The sequence below is a fragment of the Zeus faber genome (assembly GCF_960531495.2).
Source record: "Zeus faber genome assembly, chromosome: 4".
Classification (NCBI taxonomy): domain Eukaryota; kingdom Metazoa; phylum Chordata; class Actinopteri; order Zeiformes; family Zeidae; genus Zeus; species Zeus faber.
The window spans coordinates 11,320,196-11,333,194 of NC_137191.1; positions in this window are offsets into that span (position 1 = coordinate 11,320,196).

The following is a 12,999-nucleotide window of genomic DNA, read 5'->3' on the forward strand; positions in this document are numbered from 1 at the left end:
CCATATTTCCAGTTGACTAAGGGCGCCCGTGTTTGCTGTGCACCTCGCCTGGAGTGATGAGCAGCAGAGCCCGGACTCCAAACTCAAACGGTGATAAATAAATACAGATCATTAAGTCAATCCAAGGGTTGTCTGTCAGAAATATGAGTTATTATATCCAAGGAATTAGGATTTTTGTACCGTCCATATTGGTTTCACCATCCAAGTTATATACAGTATGTGGAGACCAACCACGAAAATACCCACATGGATAGATAGATAGATAGAAAGATAGATAGATAGATAGATAGATAGATAGATAGATAGATAGATAGATAGATAGATAGATAGATAGATAGATAGATAGATAGATAGATAGATAGATAGATAGATAGATAGATAGAATCCATCACATTATCTGTGTGTGTCTGGCTCTGGCCCTCACCCCTCACCTCGCCGTCCCATCCGGTTCCGTCTTATTTCCAGGTCCCTCGGCTCCAGAGATGGGGCAGGGATCTATTATGAAATCATTTGAGTCGCCTGCTGGTCACAAGAGTGCAGGTCTGTGTGTTTGTGCGTGTGTGCAGGTGTGTGTGTTTGTGCGTGTGTGCGGGTGCGTGCAGGTGTGTGTGTGTGTGTGTGTGTGTGTGTGTGTGTGTGTGTTTGTGCGTGTGTGCAGCTGGGTGTGTGTGTGTGTGTGTGTTTGTGCGGGTGGGGGGTTCCATCCCGGCAGATAAGGCCAATAAAGCAAACAGCATCGTCTGACCAGCTGCTGGACACACACACTCTCCTGTTCGTCTGCTCTGGCAGCCGTCCCAGACTCCCTTTTAGAGCTACTGCTGGCTGGCTGCCAGTCTCCCGCTCGCTTGCTCTCGCTCTCTCTCTCTCTTGCTTTCTCTCTCTGTATCTCTGTCCTCACATTCTTCCCTCCGTTTCCAAGTCCCGGACTACTCTACTTTTGTATTTGTTCTATTGAACCCGCTCTATCTTGCGCGCTGATGCTTCTGTTTTCCTCTTCCTCCCCTTTAGAGTTAAACACATCTTTCCCACACTGTTGCCTCTGGTGTTAGTCACGTCTCAGACTCTCTTCCCGAAGATGGGAGAGTTTGGCTCCCGTCTCTGCTAATTTGTCTCTGGTTCCGACAAAACACTGATTCATGCAGTGGCCTTGATGCAATTACTTTCTCACAATTTTGACCCCTCCCCCCCATATACACAGATGCACAGGAATGCATGCACACACATACACACTTAGTGATGTCAAGGTCCTTACGTCCTTAGCCTCTGGTCATGGCTGTTTCTGTTGTCTGACCAGATTAGCATTTTAACCACAGCAAAATGCACTGATACAGTACAAGCACACACAGGAAGGCACGCACGGATGCACGCACACGCGCACGCACGCACACGCGCACGCACGCACAAGCGCACGCACGCACACTCCACATGGCCAGATGACTGGTTTCCGGTTACTATGGCTCTGCAGGACACCGGCGGACACTGAGAGGAAAACATCACTCAAAGCAATCAAGGAAGTATACTTTTAAATTCTATAAATGTTCCTTTCGGATCACTGGATGTAAGTATGTAGACATTTTATGACATAAAACAGGAGAGATGTTAGAGAGAGAAATGCTGAAGGTGAATTCTGAATTCTTAGGGCTAACACTCCAATGGTGTGCCATGATTTTAATGGTGGGGGCGAGAGAGAGAGAGAGAGAGAGAGAGAGAGAGAGAGAGAGAGAGAGAGACTGTGTTATTAATGTGTTGTTGTTTCTGACTTTCAAACAAGGCTGTGACGGGAATATTAGTCAAAAAGTAATTAGTCGCCACCACTCTCACTTTCTCAGGCAGATCCAAAGCGTACGAGCAAGGGACGCGGCTGTTGTGAAATGGGAAATGGGCCCGGCTAAGGTACAATCCCGGACACCACACTTATCATAAGGTGGTGAATGATGGAGTGATGATGGTGTCAGAGGAAACAGAGAGACGGGAGGAGGAAGAGGAATGGCCGGTGTTTTACGAGGCGACACAGGTTGTTAATCTGACCCGGGAAGAGCGAGGGAGGCGGTCCGAGGCGGCGAACATCCATCTCACTCTGATGTAACCACACAGAACCCGAATATGCACTCCTGGATGCCAGGGTTAGAGCAGAATGTGTATCTATGTGTGTGTGTGTGTGTGTGTGTGTGTGTGTGTGTGTGTGTGTGTGTGTGTGTGTGTGTGTGTGTGTGTGTGTGTGTGTGTGTGTGTGAGCGTGTGTGAGCGTGTGTGAGCGTGAGAGCATGTCACTGTTAATTCCCTTCACTTTCTGCACTGTTTTAAGTTACAGGAACGGGCAGTATTCTCTTACATACGACAAAACCCCAAAACCATGAGTAAGCAGCGACAGCCTCCCCCACAGGGGTAAGTTAGAAAGGGAGAGAGAGAGTGTGTGTTTGTGTGCATTTGTGTGCATGTGCGTGTGTGTGTGCATGTGCATGTGTGTGTGTGTTCGCGTGTGTGTGCGTGTGGCTGTGTGTGCTTGTCTGTGTGTTTGTGTGTGTGTGTGTGTGTGTGTGTGTGTGTGTGTGTGTGTGTGTGTGTGTGTGTGTGTGTGTGTGTGTGTGTGTGTGAGAGAGAGAGAGAAAGCCATTGAGTGTGAATAAAAAAACAACGGAAAAGAAGCACGAAAGGGTAGGGAGAGCAAAAGACGGCAAGAAACAAAAACTATGTAAATAATGTGAAAGTGGAGAAGTGGAAGATGAGCAAAAGACGAGTACGTAGAGGATTGAAAAGCACACCATTTTTCCCCACCGCTGTATTATTTCTGCACTCAGGAATACATAGCACTTATTTTCAAGATGTCTTTGTTATGACACACTCCACTGGACCTGAAGAGGATCAGGGCCAATGACGAATATTATGTCCAGATATTTGAGCTCAAAGATTAATTCATTAATTAATCTCACATTTCTTTTCACATGGCAATAATTATTTTCTGTCTTCTGTCTATCTCACGATTCTCATAACTCTGGCGTGTTCAAACCTTCCGCCACACACCGCTTTTCTCCCAGAAAACCGGCCCGTGTCATCGTTGCCGGAGGGGGTCCAATTCCCAGGGCGGCGGGGGAACATCGGGCACAAGCGCTTGGTTTGCCCGCTGGCCGCACCGAGGGACTGCAAGAGGGAGCGAGCACACAGGGAGGAGGTGGAACGGGTGGAGAACGTTCCCTCTCCGGGGGCAGAGAGTGTAGTACATGAAAAGCTTGAAAATAATCACACTCATTTAATGTCACACTGTCAGGGTTATTGCGTCCGGGGACGAAGGCTCTGTCCCCCTCTGGCCCCACAGAGAAGGGGTGGGAGATGGGGAATTTTTAAAAATCATTTGTTTTCGGGAAGAAAAAAAAAAAACATGAGGAAAACTGGCGAGTCCGATCCAAACAGCGGGGCTCGGCTGCAAAGACGAGAAACTGAAGCACGTCCAGGCTCTACGGAGACAGGTCAGGAGACAGGACAGCAAGAATCTGGCAGGGAGACGAGGAGAGAAGCGCTGGTCGAAAAAAAACGAAAACGATTCTGTTGTCTAGTCTTGAGTGATATAAGACACCTCTCTCGCGTGAGCATTACTTACTGCGGCGTAGCAGTCATCTATGTGGGATATTTTTTGTCCAGCAATGTTACGGATTCTATGTGGGAAATGGGCTAATACCGAGTTTGTTTGTCCAATCATTTGATTAAATGAATAGGACTTGGATTTAAACGTCAGGATCTGAACCTGTGACGGCAGCGCTGGAAGATCGAGTCTGAACCATACCCGCCAGGTCGCCTTCCTGCTGGGCGCTGGTCTCCGGGCGCTTTTAAAGGCGCCCTCGGGGTGCGGCATTTAAAAAGCTCTCACTGCATCAAACCTTCAAGTTCTCCATAATATTTTCCTCTAACGTACCGACACTCTAGAGGGCACTTTATAATGTTTTCTCTGACGTAGGAGCAACCTAGAGGGCACTCGACTGAAGTTGCTTTTTTTTTTTTCAAACAAAAACAAACAAGAAACAGATTTTTAACTTGACGATGAATTGCAACAGTTCAGAGAGAAACTAAGTCAACTTAGCAGTGTCGCTTTTCTCTCAGCACCTGCGGAGAACTCAGCACAGTGCTGGGCGGAGTGGCATAGAATGCCAATTCCAATCCCAGGGGAGACCTGTTCCTCCTATCCATCTCTCTCTCCCTCTCTCTCGCCCCCTGTCTCCCTCTCTCCTTCCCCTGTCGGGGGGAGGGGGGGGGCAATGGATGCCCAGGGCTACATGTGTTCAGCGGAGCTTTGAGAATTGAAGAGAACATCAAGGTTAAGAGGAAAGGTGTGTAGAGGACCCCAGGCAAATCCACTATCTAAGTAGGCGTTTGTGTGTGTGTGTGTGTGTGTGTTTCTGCGAGTAGTCATTTATTATATATGCTTACAACCAGGTGTAAGTTAATTTGTATATACATTTTTAATATGACTGCATAATGGCCGCGCATTGTGATTATGCCGATGCAAGTGTATTTGCATGGAGTGAATACTAAGTGAATTAACACAACCTTCATTGTGTGGTAGTGGGTGGCGGGGTCCATTGTGATGCTATGAAGGGATCATCTTTAACACAGCACCTACACCAGCCATCTAATTATCAATAACTATACGTAGCTAACTATTACCTAACCATATTAACATGTCTAGATTTTGAATAGTTCAGCAAAGCAACTCAATGGATTGAGGAAATCTCTATATCATCAGGGCGCGGACGATATTGAAAAAATCTAATATCAGAAATAGAATCAGGTTTTGTTGGCCAAGGATGATATAACAAAATGTCATACACATTATTTAGTGTGCAACAGATAAGCAGCAAATTTGAAGAGCTACATGTTTATGAAAAATAAATAAATATTGATCCATCACAATATTTTTGATCGATACCGCTAATTTCCAATATTTTTGGGATGACTATTGACGCTTTCGTAAGATATTTACAAACACCAAATATCTGAGAAACAATCATCACTTATGCTGACATTAGCAACGATTGTGGATACGGTAAGGAGGCCTTAAAGACAACATTTAACTGCATTGCGATCTAGTCTCATATCACTATATCGATATTACATCGATATATCGGCCGGCCCTACAACCAATACAGCCTATTTCTCCACAGTCTGTGTCTTCCGTCCATCGCTCGCACACACCACGCTGTTTTTCTGTCTGCGACGCCGACCTGCCGCTCTGCACGCTCAAAACCCTTTCCACCAGTTTGTGTTTATGTTAATAACGCGCGCACCCTCGTGGAGTGCGTACACTCTCCCTTCATCCAGTTTGGGAGTGCCGTGCCACTCGCCTCGCCAGGCTGCCTCTCTGCGTTTATATTTCATGAGGATGATGGGATGATGATACAACGACTGTGTGCACTGGCGCGTTTGTCAGCCACAAAACCTTTCCTCCGCTGCGACGAGGAGCTCTTTGATGTCTCCTGCAGGTTGGGCGGGGTGGAAACGTCGTGATTTCCAATTTCTTATCTTTCCCTTCTCCCTGGAAATACAACAATCATGGCCCCGAATTGAAATCGCTCAAAGCATCTGATCATTAGCGTCTGCTTTCAGGAAATGAAGACCTCTCCGTGGTACGAGAATGTCCCCGAAAACCAAAGCAAACAATTACCTGTAAACCAAATTTGAATAAAAGCCAATTTCCTACCATTATGGTATGGCTATTTCTCTAACTTTTCATACAATGAATAAAAATTATACGAACAATTTATGAAACCAGTTGTTCTATTCTTATTTCCCCAAGTCAACAAAAATAAAGTGATTGTGGCAGTTACTCCTACCACGCGCCACCCAAGTGGTGTTTTCAGGGACCTTCGGCACAGAGACATACGTAGATGATGAGGTTTCAAACACAGTTTATTGTAGAGAGAGGGCCAGTTGGAATGAGCCCAGGAGCGGATGGAGATGTGTCATGACAAGGGCTCCTCTCCCCTGAGTGTGTGTGGGGATGGGGGTTTTACCTGTTGCTCGCTCGACGAGCAACAGGTACGCAGCCACTCTGATCGCGGGCCCCAATTACCTCGACCCAGGACAGGTGTGGCCGCTCAAACCACACCATCCCCACACCACAGTGATGTTATCGTAAATCGGGACAACATGAACACACTGATCAATGAGTGATCAATGATCAATAAATGTCAGTGGTGGAAAGTAACAACGTGCTTCAGCACATTTTTCAAGAACTCGTACTTACTCATATTCAGTTTTCGGAGACATTAAACTTTTTCTCCGATACATTTCAAAGCAAATATATTTATTTTTTACTCCACCCCATTCTTCCACTCCACCTCCAAGCAAGCTCTGCTGAAGAAGGAGCGTAAAGACAAAAGACCGAAGAGCTGAAGAATTATCGCTAAATGCTCAGGGTTTCATTTTGAGGCGATCCGCATGTAGTTCGTTATCAGATGAGCTGGGGAGATAAGGAACCTCCCATTTCCCGGTTTAGAATTTTTTCGATCGAAAACGCATTTCGGCTCACATTAGGCTTCTGCAACCTCAAAGAGGATATTACTACATATAAATGCACACACACACACTCTGGCTCTCCCCCTCTAATTTACCCCCTGGGAGAACTATACATATGTAAGTATGGAAGCAGAACATACTGTATGTTAATAATTTAATGTTAGAGGTGAGTGATCATTTCCTGTGCTTACATAAATTTCCCATGTGTGCACATTCTTCTGAATGCACATAGAAATTCCTTTTACATGAAAATGTACTTGGCCAATTAAAACTGATTTTTATCCTGATTTTTCTCTTTAAGCCTTTTTGTCACTTCTTTCTCTGCCATACCTTGTGTGTCTTACACACTAAAATACACGCACGCACACACACACATGCACGCACACACACACACACACACAAAAGTACCAACATAATTACCCTGTGACTTCCGTCGCTTCATAATCAAACACGAATATATTTACCAGTAGCTCGTAATGTTTCACATTCCATACGTTCCTGGAGTGCATTTGGTTAACCAGCGGTAGACAAATCCAACCCCAGAAACGAAGAACCTCTCTTCCAAACTCTTTGTTTACAATAATAATACAAAAAACAAAAAACTTCATTTGCCAAGCCCGACTCCGAAGCTGCACTGGCCTCAGCTGTCGCTCGGCAGCCATGCGCAGCAGAGACAAACAAACAGTGGGGGCTGCTCCGTTTCCCAACGCAAGCCATCGATCATAACACGGCTCCACACATTTCCTGGAAAAGGGAGACCGTCTGATGTGGAGAGAAAATACACGATGGAGCCGGTCTGTGTGTGTGTGTGTGTGTGTGTGCATGTGTGTGTGTGCACGCTGTGTGTGTGTGTGTGTGTGTGTGTGTGTGTGTGTGTGTGTGTGTGTGTGTGTGTGTGTGTGTGTGTGTGTGTGCGTGTGTGCGTGTGTAGAACAGAGCAGACTGGAAGGCATCGTGGAGACCCACATCCTCCACGGAGACACTCAGGCATCTGCCTCCGCGACGCAGCCGCCTCCTCCAGCTCCCCTGTCTCCTCCACCAGCCTGTGGTCTGAGCCCCGGTCCTGCACTCCGCCGGGACCCGGAGGAGCGCCCGCCTCAGTGCCTGTGCAGAACAGTCAAGGAGGAGGAGGTGGTGGTGGAAGATAGCGGAAGAAGCAATAGCAGTGGATGTGAACAACAAAAAAACAACACCATCGAGTGACAATAGGGACAGAGTGGAGGCGGGGAAGGAAGGATACTGGGGGAGGGGCTGTGTTATAGAGATAAGAGTTGGGCGGTGGGTGGTGGTGGGGGTGGGTGCAGGGGAGGGGTGGGGGGTGGGGGGGGGTTGCACTAAATGTCAACTACGAGGCCTTCCTTCTGCCCTCCTCCTTCCACAACCAAGGGGGCTTTCTTAACTCGTGTCCCCGGCTCTGCCCTACAGGCCCGTCCTCCATCTTTGCATTTTCATTATGCTCGTCCACTCCGGGCCCCCTGCTTCATGAAAGTTTCATCTCTCTGCTCTCCCTCTCTCTCTCTCTCTCTCTCTCTCGCTCCCTCTCTCGCTCCCTCTCTCGCTCCCTCTCTCACCCTTTCGCTTTCCTTCCCACCTTGTTTCTCCTACTTCACAGAGGCTCATCTTCTCTGCTCTCTGCTGTTCATCTCTCTCTCTCTCTCGCTCTCGCTCTCTCTCTCTCTCTCTCTCTCTCTCTCTCGCTCGCTCGCTCGCTCTCGCATAATCATATAAATTCCAGTGCTGCCGGATTGGGCTCCCCAGGTGAGGAATAGTGATGAGAAAACACAAGGCACCCAGCAGGGATTTGCTGGGCAGGCCTCTACACTCAGAGAATGGAGAAAAAAAAAAAAAAAAAAACGTCTTCACGCGCGGGGGGGGGGGGGGGGGGGGGGGGAGCCGGAGTTACCGTGTCGAAAGCAATGTTGCCAAAATGCGCAGGGAACCAAGCGGCTCGCGAGCGGAAGCTGTGTTGGTGCGCTCATTACAGAGACCCACCGGGATAATGGCCCTCGTGGAAAGCGCCTCGCGCACTCTCTCTCACACCTACGAATGCCACGTTGAGTGGGACTTACTCAGCGGTACGACCGGATACATTTGCGCGCGCAAAAAAATACACACGCACACACGCAAGAGTGTGTGTTTGTAGGTCCACATCATTACAAATGGGTTTAATGTGCTAGTCGGGCTGCATGAGGCCCCAATGGAGAGCAAAGGCCGTCAGTGGGGATATTAGAGAGAATTCTTCTATCTGCCGTGACGACGAGCACTGAAAATTCATGGACAGCATGTATGATTCAATCATTATGAAAATATTCACACAGCGATCAGGCTTTTTAATATATGTATTTTCAATTTAACCGCCATTGGGCGATGGAGATGTCGCCCCCCCCCACCCACCACCACCCCATCACCCCACCCCACCGCACACTGAGACGCTCACTCACTCCGACATAAACGGGGTCCGCCACCGCGTTTTTACCTGGGAGTCTCTTCGGGGTTTTCAGCTCCCATCAAGCACCAAGGCCGTGAGAAAGAATGATTTATTAAGGACTTGTGTTTTGCTGGAATCCCTGAAAGCCGCAGTGAGTTTCACAGGAGGTGGTGGTAGACGTCTTTTTTTTTTTTTTTCATTCATTTTTAAGCAGGTGGCTGAGACGCGCTAGTAAGCTGTAACTGTTTCTTTTCATCCACGCGCACGCACACACGCGCACACACACGCACACACACACACACACACACACACACACACACACACACACACACACACACACACATGCAGAACACATTTACACCCACAGACTGATGTACTTGTTTACAGTAAATTCCTAAATCCAAGCCACAGCTCCCGTGGAAGGAGGGAGGGGGCGAGCGAAGGAGGGAGGGAGGGAGCGAGGGAGGGAGGGAGGGAGCGAGGGAGGGAGGGAGGCGGTAAGCAAAGGCGGGCAGATAAACATCACTTACTAAATACCAAATTACTGCTGGATGGCGATGTTTAATGGGAAACGCTGCGATCATATATCAGGATGCTGGCCGAGTTTCTCCCCATTGAAACGGGCGCGGCCGCATGTAATGAATCCAAAATGCCAATGCCTCCTGGCAACGTGGCCTTGCCTCCTTCTCTCCTCCCCTCCTCCTCCTCCTCCTCCTCCTCCTCCCTCTCAGTGTTCTCCTTCCTTTTCTTTTTTTTCGGCCTTGTTCACTTTCTTTTCCTCCGCGTCCTAACTCCCTCGACCCCGTCGCCTCTCTGTCCCTCGCCGCCCTCTCTCTGCGGGCCTATCGCCAGATCAATAACAAAAAATAAATAAAATAGAAAAAAATGAAACAGCGGCGAAAAGAAATCTCCCTGCACTTCCAGGTTCTTTTTTCGGGGTATTTTCTCCTCGTTTACCTCGTTCCAAACGATGCCTTTGAGCTCTTTCTCTCCGCTTTCCTTCGCTCCACGCCGTCGTCTGTATGGCGGCGAGTCGTCTGTTTACTGATTGCGCGGGTATCCTTCTGCTCTGCCGCTCTCAAACCTTATCTCTCTTTCAAATCTGTTTTGAGAAGTTGTGTGTTTGTGTGTGAAGTTGTTTTTGTTTTTGTTTCCTCCCCAAGTTTCCAAAGGGATCGGTGGAGAGCTGGAGAGGGGGGAAGGCAAGATGCGGAGCGAGCGATGCTCACGGCGGCGCATGTTAATGTGGAATTTTTTTCTTTTCTTTTCCTTTGCCGAAACACAGTTGTTGCGGGAGGTTTGCAGGTGGCGGGGAAGATGGCCAGCCTCGGGGCAGATTTGAGGCGTTATCAAAAGAGCCAAACAAACAAAGGGCAGATGAACCGACGTGACTTCACAGCGGTGCTCACATGGCTCCTTGGCGTTCGATATGTGTTATCTATATCGGGAAATAAATATTCACTTTAAAAGCTGTCCTGTGCAGACCTTTCTCGGGGTTCAATTTTGAGCGAGAATGTGTTTTATTACACATTTATTGCATAATGTATTTCAGTTTATGGTTCATAAAGCAGAGCTGGTACATTATAGAGACAGGTTGCTCTTTGAATATTGATTATTATGCTGATTGGAGTTTACTGTTGACTGAAATTATATATTTTTTGTGGAATTTATTTCTGGCATTGACCAGGCGACCTACTGTAAGTATTCAGCCTCTGGGCTTCCAGATCAAGATTTCCGCCATCCCAGCCCAGCAGCTTGTGTCAGAAATACAATAAAATTAAGTCTAGTCAATAATAAATGCTTTGCGGACAGACATGGTCGGCACAAGGCCTAAACAATAAAAAACAAATGAAACCTCCTGTTTTGGCTGGACAGTACTGGCGCCAAGGCGGGCTGGCAGAACCTACCACAGCAGCTGAACCGGGTTATCAGTTTAATCGGGAAAATCTAAATCGGAAACCTGTTCTCCTTTTTCAGACTGTGATCAAAGTGGAGCTCAGTTGTGGAAAATATTGTCTTAGTCTTTAAAAAACAACTCCCCCAGTGAAATTGCAAACAAAACTGATGTTGAATTTCTGTTTCATTCTGTGTGATTTGTATGTGTAATTTCTCTACATATTCTCATGTACTATATACTTTCATATACATTTCACATAATGAAATATAATGGTTAATAACAGGTTAATACTCTGGCTCGTTTCCTCCTACCAATAGCACAACATAAAATAAAAAGCAGTGGTGTAGTGCATAATAATAATGTATATCTTTTTCGTTTACGTTAGGAGGGAGTTGTTTATAATGTCGAATTTTGAACAGTCTGTGATGGTACACGGCGATGGAATCCTTCCTTTTAGCTCACAAAGTCGAGCCGGGAACGCTCTGAGGTTCCTTCCTCCTCAAATTGTCCTCGCGATGAACGAGCCGGTGCATACATTTTGACAGAAACAGAAACACGTCCCCGCAGCGGCATCGCCGATTCCTGCAGCCAACAATATCTCTGCCTCTGACTAAAGTACAGTCTGCATGTCTGTAATTTCAAACCAATCATAACCCTGACACTTCAGGAGAGGAATCGGCGAGGGCTATACTGAGTGGAGTGTCCTCCCTCCCGTGTGTTTATTATGGGAATCTACATAATGATAGTTATTATGCCGCACATCAATCAACAAAAATTACGGAACAATTTTCCGGAAGATAAGATTCACCAGCGTTCCTCACTCCCTTTAGATCCAGGCCGAAGAAATGGTGTTATTTTCCACTGCCTTTTAGTGAATAATCATCTCGCCTAAAGGACTGTACCAGTGTCAAATTGAGATTTTGGCCCATTTACTAGTCACCACACATTCTAACCCTGACAGTTTTTTCTGATCGTTTGAATATTTTTTTAAATCTATTTTCAGGTTTTTTGGAAAATGTGTACAATATTGTGAGAAAACGACCTTATAATGATCTCCTGGTCCTGCTGTAACGGTAAAAAGGTTCTTAATTTAAACCGTATGTCAATCCCATTTTAAAGGCCGGATGAGCCATTCCGTTAACAAATACAAAATAAATCATCCGCTATCACCAGGAAAACGATCAGGGGTAATGCACAGTCCTTTAAAATTGCACTCTGACCCTTATTCCTTTCTGTCAAGTTTATCATATCATTTACCAAATTTGTATGGACCCTCTCTGGGATTTGAAGCTTGGACTCCCAATGTCGAGCCTCATCAATAGGTTGAATGTCGGCCTTTCCGCTGCCAATGAACCTCATCCTTCCCTGAAACTGAAGCTGCTGTTTTTTTGGGAATCTGCATCAGCTGTTCCACGCCTCTCGCACTCCCGTGTGTCGGGCAACACGACCTTGTCCGGGCGTCACCTTTTAACGTCCTTGGCCTGGGACTGTTAGGGCTTCCTGGGATTAAATACGCCAGCGTGACAACACGAGCTAATGAGGGGAAGAGAGTCCTCCGCCGCCCACAGGGTGGAGGAGATGTGGGAAGGACTCTGCTCGGACCATCGGTAACAGTAGGTGTCGTTCAGACCTGGCTCTGCCGTCTATTTTAAACCCTCCAGCCGACGGCCAGAGATCAGGGGCAGAAGGACGGGGAGAGTTGGAGCAGAAGGAATTCCTCCGTCCAATCATTTCAGCCCTTTGTTATTGATGGACAATGATGTGTACGTCAATTTCACCGGGGTGATTAGGTTTCATCTCCTGTGGCCAGACCAGGAGGCACCCGCGGCGGCAGCAGAGGCGGTGTAGGCGGTGGTGGCGGGGAAGGGGAGAGCAGGGGGGTGGGGGGGGGGGGGGTGGAGGAATAGAGCTGGAGAAATGGACCAGCAGGGAAACAGATGAGTAGACAGATATAGAGAAAATGAAATTGTGCAAGACATCAAGGGGGAGATTGTGAGTGAAGGCGAAGATGGGAAAAGGGTGTTTGAGAGGGAGAGACAGAGAGAGAGAGAGAGAAAGGGAGAGTGATGGAGAGAGAGAGAGAGAGACAGAGAGTGAGAGCAGAGCTGAGATGAGCCTGTCCGGGCTCAGAGAGATGGATTAGTGTGTCTCCTACTACCTGTGCGGG